Source organism: Arachis hypogaea, chromosome 12 (genome assembly GCF_003086295.3).
Source record: "Arachis hypogaea cultivar Tifrunner chromosome 12, arahy.Tifrunner.gnm2.J5K5, whole genome shotgun sequence".
Lineage (NCBI taxonomy): Eukaryota > Viridiplantae > Streptophyta > Magnoliopsida > Fabales > Fabaceae > Arachis > Arachis hypogaea.
This window is the reverse complement of record NC_092047.1, coordinates 21,891,756-21,909,381: the sequence shown is the minus strand read 5'-3', so window position 1 is coordinate 21,909,381 and position 17,626 is coordinate 21,891,756. Positions and strand designations below refer to the sequence as shown.

General features: G+C 40.5%; 1 non-coding gene across 1 annotated transcript; it reads right to left on the bottom strand.

Annotated features, from left to right (window-relative positions):
- Positions 1-12,225: 12,225 nt before the first annotated feature.
- Positions 12,226-12,333, bottom strand: LOC112731706 (small nucleolar RNA R71). Its single transcript, XR_003167472.1, has one exon. It is a non-coding gene; the product is annotated as a small nucleolar RNA R71 (small nucleolar RNA).
- Between the last annotated feature and the right edge of the window lie 5,293 nt (positions 12,334-17,626).

The window sequence follows — 17,626 nt, the reverse complement described above, 5'->3', positions numbered from 1 at the left end:
GTTGATTCTTTGAGGAGGATAGAATCTCGCCAAGAATTTGTTCACCACATCTTCCCAGGTTGTTAAACTCTCCTTCGGGAAGGATTCCAGCCATTTAGATGCTTTGTCCTTGAGTGGGAAGGGAAATAGAAGCAGTCTATAGGTGTCAGGATGAACACCATTAGACTTCACAGTGTCGCATATCCTCAGGAAGGTGGTTAGGTGTTGATTGAGGTCTTCTTGGACACTCCCTCCGAATGAACAGTTGTTCTGAACAAGAGTGATGAGTTGTGGCTTCAGTTCAAAGTTGTTGGCATGTATGGTTGGCTTTTGGATGCTACTTCCACAGTTTCCTGGGTTTGGATTTATATAAGAGCCTAAAAAACTCTTCTCTCTTGCCTAGCATGATTCACTGGACCTTCTCTGCCATGGTTGTGAGCCTCTTCTTCATGGTGGTTCTCCATATTCTCATCAATGTTTGGTTCAAAATACTCCTCCTCTTCTTCAGCACCAACAATTCTCTTTCCTCTTGCTTTCCTCCTTAGTCTAAGGAAGGTCCTCTCAGGTTCAGAATCAAAGGAAGTTGAAGTCTCGCTTCTTCTACCTGTCATACAACCAACAAGGCCAAAGCAAAAGGGAGATAGAGAATGTTCTTGTTAAAAATGCTGTTAGTGTGAGTGATGCAATATATCAAACAGTTAGTGGGTTAGTGAACTGAATTATAAACAACTAAGAAAAAGGTAGGGAAAAAAAGAGAAGAAAATAGCTAAACTGAAAGTGAATTACTCAAATGAAATCAAACAAAATAAAAAACATTGCTCAATCTAGTTATCCACCAATTTAATCATTGTTGATACAAAATCAATTCCTGGCAACGGCGCCATAAACTTGATGCACAGAAACTTGTCACTCAACAAATTCCCCTCGGCAAGTATACCGAATTGTCGTCAAGTAAAAATTCACAATAGAGTGAGGTCGAATCCCACAGGGATTGATTGGTCAATCAACTTTAATTAGAGGAATGTTCTAGCTGAGCTAAGCAAAATTTAATGTGAGAGTTGCAGGAAATTAAATGACGGAAAAGTAAATAGCAGAGAATGTAAATACTGGAAATAAAGAGCTGAATATAAATGGCGGAAAGTAAATTGCAAAATGTTAAATGGGGATTTGGGAAGATGATCATAAAAGTAAATTGTAGAAATTAAAGAGAATGGGTGAGATAGGAAATGAGGAGTTCATTGGGCTCAGGAGATGTTGTATTCTCTGGATCAAGTTCATCTTCATCTCTTCCTCAATCAATGCATTCATTGATCTCCTTGGCAATCTTAAGTGATTGAATTCCAATTCCTTGGTAATTCAATCTCTTAAATCTTGATTAATAGCCAATTCCTTGGTCTAATTGCTCATAAGAAGAGATGAAGTGTGGTCACTGATTATACCACATGTATTTCCAAATCAAAATATTGGTAGGATTATATGTCACTATATCCATCCAAACCCCAATTTGGTCCCACATGAGAAAGCATTTCTAGCATGATCTCTTCATTCCTCTTCCAAGGTTCCGAAGAGATCCAAGTATGAATAGCTTCTTTTCTAAGATAACTACCCAATTGGATGAAGATTGAAAGCTTTCTAGTAAAATCAAGAGAAAAGAAAGAGGAAGAATAATGAAAACTGTTAGTGATCCATCAAATTACAACAGAGCTCCCTAACCCAATGAAAGGGGTTTAGTTATTCATAGCTCTCAGAATGGAAAACAAAGATGGAGAATGCATTTCGAAAGTAAAACTAGAAGTTGCAGAGAAAGTAAAATTCTATAGAGAGTAGTTCTCCCAAGCCCAAAAAGCTTTCTCTCTAGTTCAAAACTACTCCTATTTATCCTACTCTTCTGATCTTCTAATTGGCTCTTCAAGTTTTGGATATGGGCCTTTGGATCTTGAGTTGAAGCAGTTATCATCTTTAGTGGGCTCAGCTTCACTTGTAGAGAAAGTGTGCAGTAGGCATGGACTTTAGCTTAGGGCGTTAGTGGTGTTAACGTTAAGTGAAAGTATGGGGTCGAGAACGTTAGTGACAATCACCTTTTTTACTAACGTTCCTAACCCAAAATGGTCCATGTTAACTTCAACGTTAGTGGCACTAACGTGACCACTAACGTTGCCTCTTGGCCCTTCGCAAACGTTATTGGGGTTTACCTTTCCCAATAACGTTGAGAGTACCCCTTTCTCCCTACGTTAGAGTTCACGTTAGTATAGTTAACGTGACCTTTAACGTAGGCTTGCCAAATCTTCGAGAGCATTAGTGACACTTACCTTTGTCACTAACGCTCCAAACACCCTTCTTCCCACGTTAGAGTTCATGTTACTTAGGTTAACGTGACTTCTAACGTGGTAGTGATAGCCATCTCCAACGTTAGTGACAAAGGTGAGTGTCACTATCGTTGGTTCATCATTCTTTTCCTCCATGTTAGCTTCCACGTTAGTGCAATTAACATGACAACTAACGTGGCTTATGGTGGCTTAGTCCAACGTTAGTGACAAAGGTGAGTGTCACTAACGTTGGCACTTCTTTCCTTCCACGTTAGAGTTCACGTTAATGCACTTAACGTGACTCTTAACGTGGCTAGGTGTGCCCCCCTTTTCCAACGTTAGTGGCATTCACTTTTACCACTAACGTTGGAGTTTTACTTCTCTTCTACGTTAGCTTCCACGTTAATGTAGTTAACGTGGCAACTAACATGGGCTATGATGGCTCATGCAGGCGTTATTGGCGATCACTTTTCTTATTAACATTGCAAGCTATCCTCCATTCCACATTAATGGTCACGTTAGTTAGACTAACGTGGCTATTAACGTGGCATCTTCCTTGCTTCCTTTGTCCTGAAATCAAGCAAATAAAGTGCATCAAAGCTAGGTTCTAACCCATGATATCATGCATCATTCATTTTCTCATTCAATTCATGCATTATTCTCATGAAATTATATAAAATTCACAATGTTTGCTTGAATCAAGATGTAAGTGAAATTCTAACCAAAACTTGCTTATTTCCTAAGAAAATGCATGAAAGTACCCTAAAACAGTAAAGAAAAGGTCAGTGAAACTGGCCAAAATGCCCTGGCATCAGTGCCATCATACAAAGTCATATCTGGGAGCTTGAAGTCCTTAGAAATTTTAGTTTTCATGATTTTCCTAGTGAATGGATCTTGATCTTTGCGTGGGTTGTCCTCAGGGGTGGTCCGGGTAGCCTTTGCTTTAAGATCGACTTCAAGTTGCAGTAGTTTATCTTCTAATTCTCGACGTCGCCTTACCTCTCTTTGTAGATCCTTGCCAACTTCTTGTTGATGTTGGCTTTCTTTTTCAAGTTGCTTTAGGCGATCTTGAAGCGCTTCTATTACTCCCCGATGTAATGAGTTTTTGTCTCTGTTTGATACCGGAGTATCTTTTGGTGTAGCGTCCGCGTTTTTGTGCGGCGTTCTGTCCTCTAGATCTGAATCATGGTCGTTGTCATGGTCGTCCGCCATGATGATGGGATGACTTCCAGGTCCCCGGAAATGGCGCCAATGTTCCGAGGGTTACCTGAAACTGGAGGTCGATCTCAGTCGAGATCTTCTGTATGGGTCGGTGCCGACGTGTACGGCTGGTGAGTGGCGGCCGAAACGGTTGCGTTCGACTCGTTGATCTAGCTGCACTGCTGATCCTTCGTCACCGGAGGGTGGGAGGTACCTGCAAGAGACTCCGATGCTTAAGTTAGCATGGGTATTAAACAGGTTTTTAGTAGAATCAGAGTATGAGTTATACCTGGGTGCTCCAGTGTATTTATAGTAGTTGTAGAGTGACCTTTTTAGATAAGATAAGTTAGTTATCTTATCTTATCTTATCTTTTGGCGAGGTCAGCTTATCTTCTATGGAACCGCCCTAATCTCTATCGACTTTGGGCTGCCTTTGGATCTGGGTCGTATTCCTTGGGTTGGGCCCTTTTTTGGGCTTTCCTATCGATTTGGCCGAGCTCTTTTAGGAAGAGGTCGGATAGTCTGACCTGAAGAGATCGGTCGCTTTGTCACCAATCATCCCAGGTCGGGGTATGAACAACGGGTTTTACAGTATTTCTTGGATGAGGCTTCTATTGTTGCCCCCTGGTTTGGTGCTGGCTAGTTTTGAGAGTGCATCAGCTCGAGCATTCTGTTCCCGAGGTATGTAGCAGACCTCATATTCCCTGAGTTGTCTGAGCTGTTCCCTGGTTTTGTCCAAGTACCTTTTTATGGTGGGATCCTTGGCTTGGTAGCTCCCCGCTATTTGTGAGGTAACTACTTGTGAGTCGCTGAAGATGATAAGCTTTTGAGCTCCAACCTCCTTGGCCAGCTTCAAACCAGCTAGTAGTGCCTCATATTCGGCCTGATTGTTTGAAGCAGGGAACCCGAATTTGAGGGAAAGTTCGATTTGGGTTCCCTGATCTCTTTTTATTATCATGCCTACACCACTTCCGATTTTGTTTGAAGAGCCGTCTATGTAGAGAATCCATTCTATGGGAGTTCCCAGAGTGTCAGTGTACTTAGCAATGAAGTTGGCCAAATATTGGGACTTGATGACCGTTCAAGTTTCGTATTGAAGATCGAACTCAGATAGCTCGACTACCCATTGTAGAATTCTTCCTGCTAAGTCTGTCTTTTGGAGAATGCCTTTCATGGGCTGATTAGTCCGGACTTTGATCGTGTGAGCTTGAAAATATGGTCGAAGTTGTCGAGAAGTTAGTATAAGAGCGTAGGCGAACTTTTCTATCTTTTGATAGTTTAGTTCGGCCCCTTGCAGGGCTTTGCTGATGAAGTAGATGGGCTGTTGTCCACTCTCATCTTCTCTGACTAGGGTTGAGGCTATTGCTCGATTTCCTTCTGCGAGGTACAATACGAGTGGTTCTCCTTCCCGTGGTCGAGTTAGAATAGGTGGTCATCCCAGGAATCTTTTGAAATCCTGGAAAGTCTGTTCACACTCCGTTGTCCATTCAAACTTCTTTTCCTTCCTTAGAGTGGCATAGAAGGGGAGGGATCTTATGGCTGATCCAGCTTAAAATTTGGATAAGGCTGCCAGTCTTCCGTTGAGTTGTTGTACCTCTTTGACACAGGTTGGACTTTTCATGTCGAGTATAGCCCGGCATTTATCCAGATTTGCCTCAATTCCTCGTTGTGTTAGCATAAAACCCAGGAATTTGCCAGCTTCTACTGCAAAGGTGCACTTTGCAGGGTTAAGACGCATGTCATGCTTTCTGATGGTATCGAACATTTGGGCAAGGTCAGACAGTAATGTCTCCTTGCTTTGTGTTTTCACCAACATGTCATCCACATATACCTCCATGAGTTTCCCGATATGGTCTGAAAAGACTTTGTTCATCAATCTCTGGTAGGTAGCTCTTGCATTTTTGAGTCCGAATGGTATGATGACATAGTAGTAGTTTGCTTTAGGAGTTAGGAATGAGGTTTTTTCCTGATCAGGTGGATACATTGGGATTTAATTGTATCCTGAATAAGCGTCCATAAATGAGAGGTATTTGTATTCGGAGGAGGCATCCACTAGAGTGTCGATACTTGGGAGTGGATAGGGATCTTTTGGACAAGCTTTGTTGAGATCAGTGTAGTCGGTGCACATCCGCCACTTTCCATTTGATTTTTTCACTAAGACAACATTAGCAAGCCATAGCGGATATTTGACTTCTCTTATAAATCCTGCCTCCAGTAGAGCTTGTACCTGCTCTTCCATAGCCTGAGATCTTTAGGGTCCGAGTTTTCGACGCTTCTGTTGTACTGGTCGAGATCTTGGATATACTGCCAGTTTGTGGCACATTAGTTTGGGGTCTATGCCCGGCATGTCTGCAGCCTTCCATGCAAAGAGGTCGACATTGTTCCTTAAGAGCTGAATTAGAGGTTTCTTTATGTACTCATTTAAGGTTTCCCCGATATTTGTTGTTTTGTCCTGGTCATCTCCGATTTGGACTTCTTCGATCTCGCTGATGAGCGGATAATTTATACGCTTTTTGGCATTGTTTTTAGTATGTTTTTAGTATATTTTAATTAGTTTTTATTATATTTTTATTAGTTTTTAAATAAAAATTACTCTTCTGGACTTTACTATGAGTTTATGTGTTTTTCTGTGATTTCAGGTATTTTCTGGCTGAAATTGAGGGACCTGAGCAAAAATCTGATTTAGAGGCTAAAAAAGGACTGCAGATGTTGTTTGATTCTGTCCTCCCTGCACTCAAAGTGGATTTTCCGGAGCTACAGAAGCCCAATTGGCACCCTCTCAATTGCGTTGGAAAGTAGACATCCTGGGCTTTCCAGTAATATATAATAGTCCATACTTTGCTTGAGATTTGATGGCCCAAACAGGCATTCCAAGTCAGCTTAAGAATTCTGGCGTTTAACTCCAAAACTAGCACAAAAGCTGGAGTTAAATGCCCAAACTGGCACAAAAACTGGCGTTTAACTCCAAGAAAAGTCTCTACACGAAAATGCTTCAATGCTCAGCCCAAGCACACACCAAGTGGGCCCAGAAGAAGATTTCTGAATTAATTACTGATTTCTGTAACCCTAGGCTACTAGTTTTCTATAAATAGGACCTTTTGCTATTGCATTTTGACACACTTCAGATCTTTTACTCATACTTTCATACACTTGATCACGTTTTGGGAGGCTGGCCTCACAGCCATGCCTGACCCTTGTTCTTATGTATTTTCAACGGTGGAGTTTTCACACACCATAGATTAAGGTGTGGAGCTCTGCTGTTCTTCATGAATTAATACAAGTACTATTGTTTTTCTATTTAACTCAAGTCTATTTCTTCTCCAAGATATTCATTCGTTCTTCAACTTGATGAATGTGATGATCCGTGACACTCATCATCATTCTCACCTATGAACATGTGCCTGACAACCACCTCTGTTCTACTAGCAATGGCTTGAATGTGTATCTCTTGGGTTTCTAATCTAAGATTGGAACCTTCGTGGTATAGGCTAGAATTAATGGCAGCCATTCCTGAGATCCAGAAAGTCTAAACCTTGTCTGTGGTATTCCGAGTAGGATCTAGGAAGGGATGACTGTGACGAGCTTCAAACTCGTGATTGTGGGGCGTGTGACAGACGCAAAAGGATCAATGGATCCTATTCCGACATGATCGAGAACCGACAGCTGATTAGCCGATGTTGTGACAGAGCATCAGGACCATTTTCACATAGAGGACGGGATGTAGCCATTGACAACGGTGATGCCCAACATAAAGCTTGCCATGGAAAGGAGTATGAATGATTGGAAGAAGGCAATAGGAAAGCAGAGGTTCAAGGGGAACAAAGCATCTTCATACGCTTATCTGAAATCCACCAATGAATTACATAAGTATCTCTATCTTTATTTTATGTTTATTTTCATCACCTTAAACTCCATAACCATTTGAATCCGCCTGACTGAGATTTACAAGATGACCATAGCTTGCTTCAAGCCGACAATCTCCGTGGGATCGACCCTTACTCACGTAAGGTTTATTACTTGGACAACCCAGTGCACTTGCTGGTTAGTTGTGCGGAATTGTGACAAAGTGTGATTCACGTTTGAGAGCTCCAAGTCTTTGGCGCCATTGTTGATGATCACAATTTTGTGCACCACTCGCCTTCAGGTTGGGGATGGAGTTCTTCCCGACCTCAAACTCTCACGAGTTCGATGGTGTGGACTTCTTCCCCTTTGCCTTTGAGGTTCAGACTTTTATTGTAGCAGCATCGCGCTATTTTCTGGTCTCCTTTTATCGTTGTGATCCCTTCTGGAGTTGAGAACTTCATGCATAGATGTGGAGTTGAAACTACTGCGGCGAGCTGGTTTAGTGTTGCCCGACCTATCAGGGCGTTGTAGGCTGAGCTTACGTCGACTACAATGTAATCTATTTTGAGTGTCCTTGATCGGGTTCCTTTTCCGAAGGTTGTGTGTAGGGAGATATATCCAAGCGGTTGGATTGGAGTGTCTCCTAGTCCAAACAAGCTGTTTGGATATTCTCTGATCTCTTTTTCCTGTAGGCCAAGTTTATCGAAGGCGGGTTTGAACAAGATATCCGCTGAGCTTCCTTGGTCACCCAGCGTGCGATAGAGGTTAGCATTGGCCAATATGATAGTGATGATCATGGGATCATCATGTCCTGGGATGATGCCTGCCACGTCTTCTTGTGTGAAAGTAATAGTGGGGAGGTCGGTTGATCCTTCTCCTCCCTCGACATGATATACTTCTTTACGGTGCCGTTTGTGAGATAATTTTGAGATCCCCCCTCCTGCGAATCCTCCATTTATCATGTGAACATGTCTCTCTGGGGTGTTGATGAGCGGATAATTTATACGCTTTTTGGCATTGCTTTTAGTATGTTTTTAGTAGAATCTAGTTACTTTTAGGGATGTTTTCATTAGTTTTTATGTTAAATTCACATTTCTGGACTTTACTATGAGTTTGTGTATTTTTCTGTGATTTCAGGTATTTTCTGGCTGAAATTGAGGGACTTGAGCAAAAATCAGATTCAGAGGTTGAAGAAGGACTGTTGATGCTGTTGGATTCTGACCTCCCTGCACACAAAATGGCGCGCCTCTAATTGCATTAGAAAGTAGACATCCAGGGCTTTCTAGCAATATATAATAGTCCATACTTTGCCCAAGTTTAGACGACGCAAACTGGCGTTCAACGCCAGCTCTCTGCCCAATTCTGGCGTCCAGCGCCAGAAACAAGTTGCAAAGTGAAGTTCAACGCCCAAAATGGCACAAAAGCTGGCGTTAAACTCCAAGAATGACCTCTCCACGTGTAGACTTCAAGCTCAGCCCAAGCACACACCAAGTGGGCGCCGGAAGTGGATTTATGCATCAATTACTTACTTCTGTAAACCCTAGTAGCTAGTTTATTATAAATAGGACTTTTTACTATTGTATTTGACATCCTGGATTGTATTCTGATCCTGTGATCACGTTTTAGGGGGCTGGCCATTCGGCCATGCCTAGACCTTTCACTTATGTATTTTTAACGGTAGAGTTTCTACACTCCATAGATTAAGGTGTGGAGCTCTGCTGTTCCTCAAAGATTAATGCAAAGTACTACTGTTTTCTATTCAATTCAACTTATTCCACTTCTAAGATATTCATTCGCACTTTAACTTGAATGTGATGAACGTGACAATCATCATCATTCCCTATGAACGCGTGCCTGACAACCACTTCCGTCCTACCTTAGATTGAATGAGTATCTCTTGGATCTCTTAATCAGAATCTTCGTGGTATAAGCTAGATTGATGGCGGCATTCATGAGAGTCCGGAAAGTGTAAACCTTATCTGTGGTATTCCGAGTAGGACTCTGGGATTGAATGACTGTGACGAACTTCAAACTCGCGAGTGCTGGGCGTAGTGACAGACGCAAAAGGATAGTAAATTCTATTCCAGTATGATCGAGAACCTCCAAGATGATTAGCCATGCAGTGACAGCGCATCGGACCATTTTCACAGAGAGGAATAGGATGCAGCCATCGACAAGGGTGATGCCTCCAGACGATTAACCGTGCTGTGACAGAGCATTTGGAGCATTTTCCCGAGAGGATTAAAAGTAGCCATTGACAACGGTGACATCCTTACAAAAAGCCAGCCATGGAAAGGAGTAGGGTTGATTGGATGAAGACAGCAGGAAAGAAGAGGTTCAGAGGAACGAAAGCATCTCCATGCGCTTATCTGAAATTCTCACCAATGAATTACATAAGTATTTCTATCTTTACCTTCCTTTATTATTAAATTTCGAAAACTCCATAATTATTTTATATCCGCCTGACTGAGATTTACAAGGTGACCATAGCTTGCTTCATACCAACAATCTCCGTGGGATCGACCCTTACTCACGTAAGGTTTATTACTTGGACGACCCAGTGCACTTGCTGGTTAGTTGTATCGAAGTTGTGACAAATTATGAATAGAAATTAGAGCACCAAGATTTTGGAGCCATTACCAGAGATCACAATTTCGTGCACCAAGTTTTTGGCGCCGTTGCCGGGGATTGTTCGAGTTTGGACAACTGACGGTTCATCTTGTTGCTCAGATTAGGTAATTTTCTTTTTGTTTTATTTTCAAAAATTTTTCAAAAATCTTTCAAAAAAATTTGTCCTTTGTTTTCGAAAAAAAAAATTTTTTAAAAAATAAAAATGTTTTCAAAAATATATTTTTTTTCAGAGTTTTTAAGAATGAATTCTAGTGTTTCATGAAGTATGTTGAAGCCTGGCTGGCTGTAAAGCCATGTCTAATCCTACTGGATAGGGTATGTCAGGCGTGTCATATCTGAGTTACATACTAAAGCTTGGCTGGCTATTAAGCCATGCCTGACCCCTTTGATTGGAGCTTTAGTCTAAAGAGCATAAGATTCCTGGAATTCATGTTAAAAATTTTGGAATCCTTATTTTTCTTTTTCAAAATGATTTTCAAAAAAAAAACTAATTAAAAGAAAATACAAAAAAATTTAGAAAATCATAAAAATAAAAAATATTTTGTGTTTCTTGTTTGAGTCTTGAGTCATGTTATAAGTTTGGTGTCAATTACATATTCATATTGCATTTTTCGAAAATTCATGCATTCATAGTGTTCATCATGTTCTTCATAGTGTTCTTGGTGTTCATCTTGACATTCATAGCATTCTTGCATGCATTCATTGTTTTGATCTAAAAATTTCATGCATTGCATCATTTTAATGTTTTTCTCTCTCATCATAAAAATTCAAAAAAATAAAAAAAATATCTTCCCCTTTTTCTCTCTCAAAATTTCAAAAATTAGATTTAACTTTTTCAAAAATTTTTAAAATCTAGTTGTTTTTATGAGTCAAATCAAATTTTCAATTTAAAAATCTTATCTTCTTCAAAATCTTTTTCAAAAATCAAATCTTTTTTACTTTTCTTAGTTATTTTCGAAAATTATAAAAATATTTTTCAAAAATCTTTTTCTTATCTTTATCTCTTAATTTTCGAAAATAACACCACCAATTAATATTTTGATTCAAAAATTTCAAGTTTGTTACTTGCTTATTAAGAAAGATTCAAACTTTAAGTTATAGAATCATATCTTGTGATTTCTTGTGAATCAAGTCATTAATTGTGATTTTAAAAATCAAATCTTTTTCAAAACTAATTTCAATCATATCTTTTCAAAAATATCTTCTTATCTTATCTTTTTCAAAAATTTGATTTTAAAATATCTTCTCTAACTTCTTATCTTCTTATCTTTTCAAAATTGATTTTCAAATTTGTCTCAACTAACTAACTAACTCTTTGTTTGTTTCCTATCTTTTTCAAAACCACCTAACTAACTCTCTCTCTCTCTAATTTTCGAAAATATCTTCCCCCTTTTTCAAAATTTCTTTTTAATTAACTAATTACTTTAATTTTTGATTTCTATTTTCGAAAAAACTACTAACCTTTTTCAAAAAAAAAAAATTATTTTCGAAAATCACTAACTCTTTTTCAAAAATTATTTTCGAAATTTTTCCTCTCTCATCTTATTCTATTTATTTATTCATCTACTAACATCTCCTCATCTCACATCACTGCTCCTATCCTTACCCTTGTGTTTGGATTCTTCACTCTTCTCCACCCCTATTCCTTTTCTTCTTCTACTAACAATAAGGAACCTCTTTACTATGACATAGAGGATTCCTCTTCTTTTCTTGTTCTCTTCTCTTTCTTATGAGCAAGAACAAAGAAAAAGGCATTCTTGTTGAAGCTGACCCAGAACCTGAAAGGACTCTGAAGAGGAAACTAAGAGAAGCTAAATTACAACAATCCAGAGACAACCTTATTGAAAATTTTGAACAAGTAAAGGAGATGGCAGCCAAACCCAACAACAATAATGCAAGGAGGATGCTTGGTGACTTTACTGCACCTAATTCCAATTTACATGGAAGAAGCATCTCCATCCCTACCATTGGAGCAAACAATTTTGAGCTGAAATCTCAGCTAGTTTCTCTGATGCAGCAGAACTGCAAGTTTCATGGACTTCCATCTGAAGATCCCTTTCAGTTCTTGACTGAATTTTTGCAGATCTGTGATACTGTTAAGACTAATGGAGTAGATCCTGAAGTCTACAGGCTCATGCTTTTCCCTTTTGCTGTAAGAGACAGAGCTAGAATATGGTTGGACTCTCAACCCAAAGACAGCCTGAACTCTTGGGATAAGCTGGTCACGGCTTTCTTAGCCAAGTTCTTTCCTCCTCAAAAGCTGAGCAAGCTTAGAGTGGATGTTCAGACCTTCAGATAGAAGGAAGGTGAATCCCTCTATGAAGCTTGGGAGAGATACAAGCAACTGACCAAAAAGTGTCCTTCTGACATGCTTTCAGAATGGACCATCCTGGATATATTCTATGATGGTTTATCTGAGCTATCAAAGATGTCATTGGATACTTCTGTAGGTGGATCCATTCACCTAAAGAAAATACCTGCAGAAGCTCAAGAACTCATTGACATGGTTGCTAATAACCAGTTCATGTACACTTCTGAGAGGAATCCTGTGAGTAATGGGACGCCTATGAAGAAGGGAGTTCTTGAAATTGATACTCTGAATGCCATATTGGCTCAGAACAAAATATTGACTCAGCAAGTCAATATGATTTCTCAGAATCTGAATGGAATGCAAGCTGCATCCAACAGTACTCAAGAGGCATCTTCTGAAGAAGAAGCTTATGATCCTGAGAACCCTACAATAGCAGAGGTGAATTACTTAGGTGAACCTTATGGAAACACCTATAATCCATCATGGAGAAATCATCCAAATCTCTCATGGAAGGATCAACAAAAGCCTCAACAAGGCTTTAATAATGGTGGAAGAAATAGGTTTAACAACAGTAAACCTTTTCCATCATCCACTCAGCAACAGACAGAGAACTCTGAACAAAATACCTCTAATTTAGCAAACTTAGTCTCTGATCTATCTAAGGCCACTGTGAGTTTCATGAATGAAACAAGGTCTTCCATTAGAAATTTGGAAGCACAAGTGGGCCAGCTGAGTAAAAAGATCACTGAAATCCCTCCTAGTACTCTCCCAAGCAATACAGAAGAAAATCCAAAAGGAGAATGCAAGGCCATTGAATTAATTACCATGGCCGAACCTGTAAGGGAAGGAGAGGACGTGAATCCCAAGGAGGAAGACCTCCTGGGACGTCCAGTGATCAATAAGGAGTTTCCCTTTGAGGAACCAAAGGAATCAGAGACTCATCTAGAGACCATAGAGATTCCATTGAACCTCCTTATACCATTCATGAGCTCTGATGAGTATTTCTCTTCTGAAGAGAATGAGGATGTTACTGAAGAGCAAGCTGCCAAGTTCCTTGGTGCAATCATGAAGCTGAATGCCAAATTATTTGGCATTGATACTTGGGAAGATGAACCTCCCTTGTTCACCAATGAACTAAGTGATCTAGATCAACTGACATTGCCTCAGAAGAAACAGGATCCTGGAAAGTTCTTAATACCTTGTACTATAGGCACCATGATTTAAGGCTCTGTGTGACCTTAGTTCAGGAATAAACCTCATGCCCCTCTCTGTAATAGAGAAACTGGGAATCTTTGGGGTGCAAGCTGCTAAAATCTCATTAGAGATGGCAGACAATTCAAGAAAACAGGCTTATGGACAAGTAGAGGATGTGTTAGTAAAGGTTGAAGGCCTTTACATCCCTGCTGATTTCATAGTCCTAGATACTGGGAAGGATGAGGATGACTCCATCATCCTAGGAAGACCTTTCCTAGCCACAGCAAGAGCTGTGATTGATGTGGACAGAGGAGAATTGATCCTTCAAATAAATAAGGACAACCTTGTGTTTACAACTCAAGGATCTCTCTCTGCATCCATGGAGAGGAAGCATAAAAAACTTCTCTCAAAGCAGAGTCAAACAAAGCCCCCACAGTCAAACTCTAAGTTTGGTGTTGGGAGGCCACAACCAAACTCTAAGTTTGGTGTCAAACCCCCATATCCAAACTCTAAGTTTGGTGTTGGGAGGTCTCAACAAAGCTCTGCACATCTGTGAGGCTCCATGAGAGCCCACTGTCAAGCTATTGACATTAAAGAAGCGCTTGTTGGGAGGCAACCCAATGTTTATTTATCTAATCTTTATTGTTTTTCATGTTTTATTAGGTTCATGATCATGTGGAGTCACAAAATAAATCAAAAAATTGAAAACAGAATCAAAAACAGCAGAAAAAAAAAATCACACCCTGGAGGAAGACCTTACTGGCATTTAAACGCCAGTAAGAAGCATGTTTTGGGCGTTCAACGCCAGAACAGAGCATGGTTCTGGCGCTGAACGCCAGAAATGGGCAGCATCTGGGCGTTTGAACGCCAGAAATGCACCCTGGAGAAGAGCTGGCGCTGAACGCCCAGAACAAGCATGGTTCTGGCGTTCAACGCCACAAATGGGCCACAAATGGGCGTTCAATGCCCAGAACAAGCACCAATCTGGCGTTGAACGCCCAGAGTTGTGTGCAAGGGCATTTTGCATGCCTAATTTAGTGCAAGGTTGTAAATCCTTGAACACCTCAGGATCTGTGGACCCCACAGGATCACCTCAGGATCTGTGGATCCCACAGGATCACCTCAGGATCTGTGGACCCCACAGGATCCCCACCTACCTCCACTCACTTCTTCTCACCCCTCTTTCACACAATCCCATAAACACTCTTCCCTAAAACCCTTCACCACTCACATCCATCCACTCTTCCCCATGAACCTACCTCATAAACTCCACCTACCTACAAAATTCAAAATCAATTTCCCACCCAAACCCACCCTAAATGGCCGAACATACCCCCCCTCCTTTCCCTATATATAGCCCTCCATTCTTCCTCATTTTCATACAACACAACCCTCTTTTCTCTTCTTGGCCGAAATACACCTTCCCCCTCCTCTCCTCCATTTCTTCTTCTTCTTCATCTATTCTTTCTTCTCTTGCTCGAGGGCGAGCAGAATTCTAAGTTTGGTATGGTAAAAGCATAAGCTTTTTTTGTTTTTCCATTACCATTGATGGCACCCAAGACCGAAGAATCCTCTAGAAAAGGGAAAGGGAAGACAAAAGCTTCCACCTCCGAGTCATGGGAGATGGAAAGGTTCATCTCCAAATCTCATCAAGACCACTTCTATGATGTTGTGGCCAAGAAGAAGGTGATCCCCGAGGTCCCTTTCAAACTCAAGAAAAATGAGTATCCGGAGATCCGACATGAAATCCAAAGAAGAGGTTGGGAAGTCCTAACAAACCCCATCCAACAAGTCGGCATCCTAATGGTTCAAGAGTTCTATGCCAATGCATGGATCACTAGGAACCATGATCAAAGTAAGAACCCGAATCCAAAGAATTATGTTACAATGGTTCGGGGGAAATACTTAGATTTTAGTCCGGAGAATGTGAGGTTGGCGTTTAACCTGCCTATGATGCAAGGAGATGAGCGCCCCTACACTAGAAGGGTCAACTTTAATCAAAGGTTGGACTAAGTCCTTATGGGCATATGTGTGGAAGGAGCTCAATGGAAGATTGACTCCAAAGGCAAGCCGGTTCAACTAAAAAGGCTGGACCTCAATCCTGTAGCTAGAGGATGGTTGGAGTTCATCCAACGCTCCATCATCCCCACTAGCAACCGATCTGAAGTTACTGTGGATTGGGCCATCATGATCCATAGCATCATGATTGGAGAGGAAGTAGAATTCATAAAGTCATCTCCCTTGAACTCTATAAAATAGCTGGAAAGTCCTCCACTGGGGCAAGGCTAGCTTTTCCTCATCTTATTTGCCATCTATGTTACTCATGAAGCTTTCATAGAAGGAGACATTCACATTGAGGAAGAAAAGCCCATCACTAATAAAAAGATGGAGCAAGCAAGAGAGCCCATTCATGGAGCTCAAGAGGCGCAGGAAGCTCATCACCATGAGATCCCGAAGATGCCTCAAATGCATTTTCCTCCACAAAACTATTGGGAGCAAATCAATACCTCCCTAGGAGAATTAAGTTCCAACATGGGACGATTAAGGGTGGAACATCAAGAGCACTCCATCATCCTTCATGAAATCAGAGAAGATCAAAAAGCAATGAGGGAGGAGCAACAAAGACAAGGAAGAGACATAGAAGAGCTGATGCGCATAAACTTGTTATGCTACGATTTAGGAAATTGCACGATCGGCAAAATTCCTTCCGGCAAGTGCACCGGTTATCGTCAAGTAAAAACTCACAATAGAGTGAGGTCGAATCCCACAAGGATTGGTTGAGTGAGCAATTCGGATTAGAAGTATGTTCTAGTTGAGCGGAATCAAAATTTAGATGAGAATTGCAGAATGTAAAATTGCATGAATTAAAGAGCGAGAAGCTAAATTGCTGAAATTAAAAGGGATGGGGGTGATTGCATGAATTTAATTGCAGAATGTAAAGAGAAAGTGGAAATCGGAGATGGGGAATTCATTGGGTTTTAGGAGATATTGAGATCTCCGAATCAAAACATGTTTATCTCTTCCTCAACCAATGCGTTCATTGAATTTTGCTTGGCAATCTTATATGATTGGATCCCAATCCCTTGGCTCACCAATTCTCTCTAAAAACAAACAAATTCCCAATCCCTTGGTTTAAATGTTTGTAAGAAGAGATGATGCTCGATCACTGATTATACCACACAGTTTCATGAACCACAATTTGGTAGGATTACATGTCACAATATCCATCCAAATCCCAATCCAATTCACTGTGAGAAAGCTTCTCTAGCATGAATCCTCCATTCCTTTCCCAAGGTTCCGAAGGATTCCAATTATGGATAGTCTCTTTCCCAAGACAACTAACCAATGGAATTAGATCGAGAAGCTTTCTAACAAAATTCAAGAGAAAAGATTGAAGAAGAAGATAAGACTATTATTGATTCATTGAATTACAATAGAGCTCCCTAACCCAATGAAAGGGGTTTAGTGAGTCATAGCTCTGAATTCAATTACAAAACTAAAAGAAAATGATCCAAAGTTCCCCGATGCCCCCTCAGGGGCTGGATTCCCCTTTCATCCAGTCCCTTTCAAATGCCGGAACTAAGGCCTTTAAATAGGCTCCCTAAATTACAAAATGAAAATGAAATTCAAAGCAAATTACAATCAAATGAAAATAAACTATTCTAGATGATTCTTGTGGCCTTGATTTGGTGTTGTTGATGGGCCTTGCTTGCTTGAAGGGTAGAGTGACATAATTGATCCAAAAAGGATAATGATCCATTAAACTACACTCAAACGTTGCACCCCCCTTTCTTGAGTCGTCACTTTGTTCTCTTGTCAACCTTGCCAATTTGATGCCAAATATAGACTATTATACCTCGTTGGAAAGCTATGGATGTCAGCTTTCTAACGCAACTGGAAGCACCTCAATTGGATTTCTACAACTCGAGTTATACTCCATGGAAGGTGAAGAGGTCAGCTGGCCTGATTGCATGTTGGTACTATGCTCTTCTATGCACATTACGGGGCTGTTTTCTCCCTCAATTTTTAGTATCCACCATGCATGCCATATATGCTTGGAAAGCTCTAGATGTCTTCTTTCCAATGCATTTTGAATCACCTCATTTGGAGTTTTGTAGCTCAAGTTATTTATGTTTGAAGAAGGCATGGTCAAGCTGTTCCA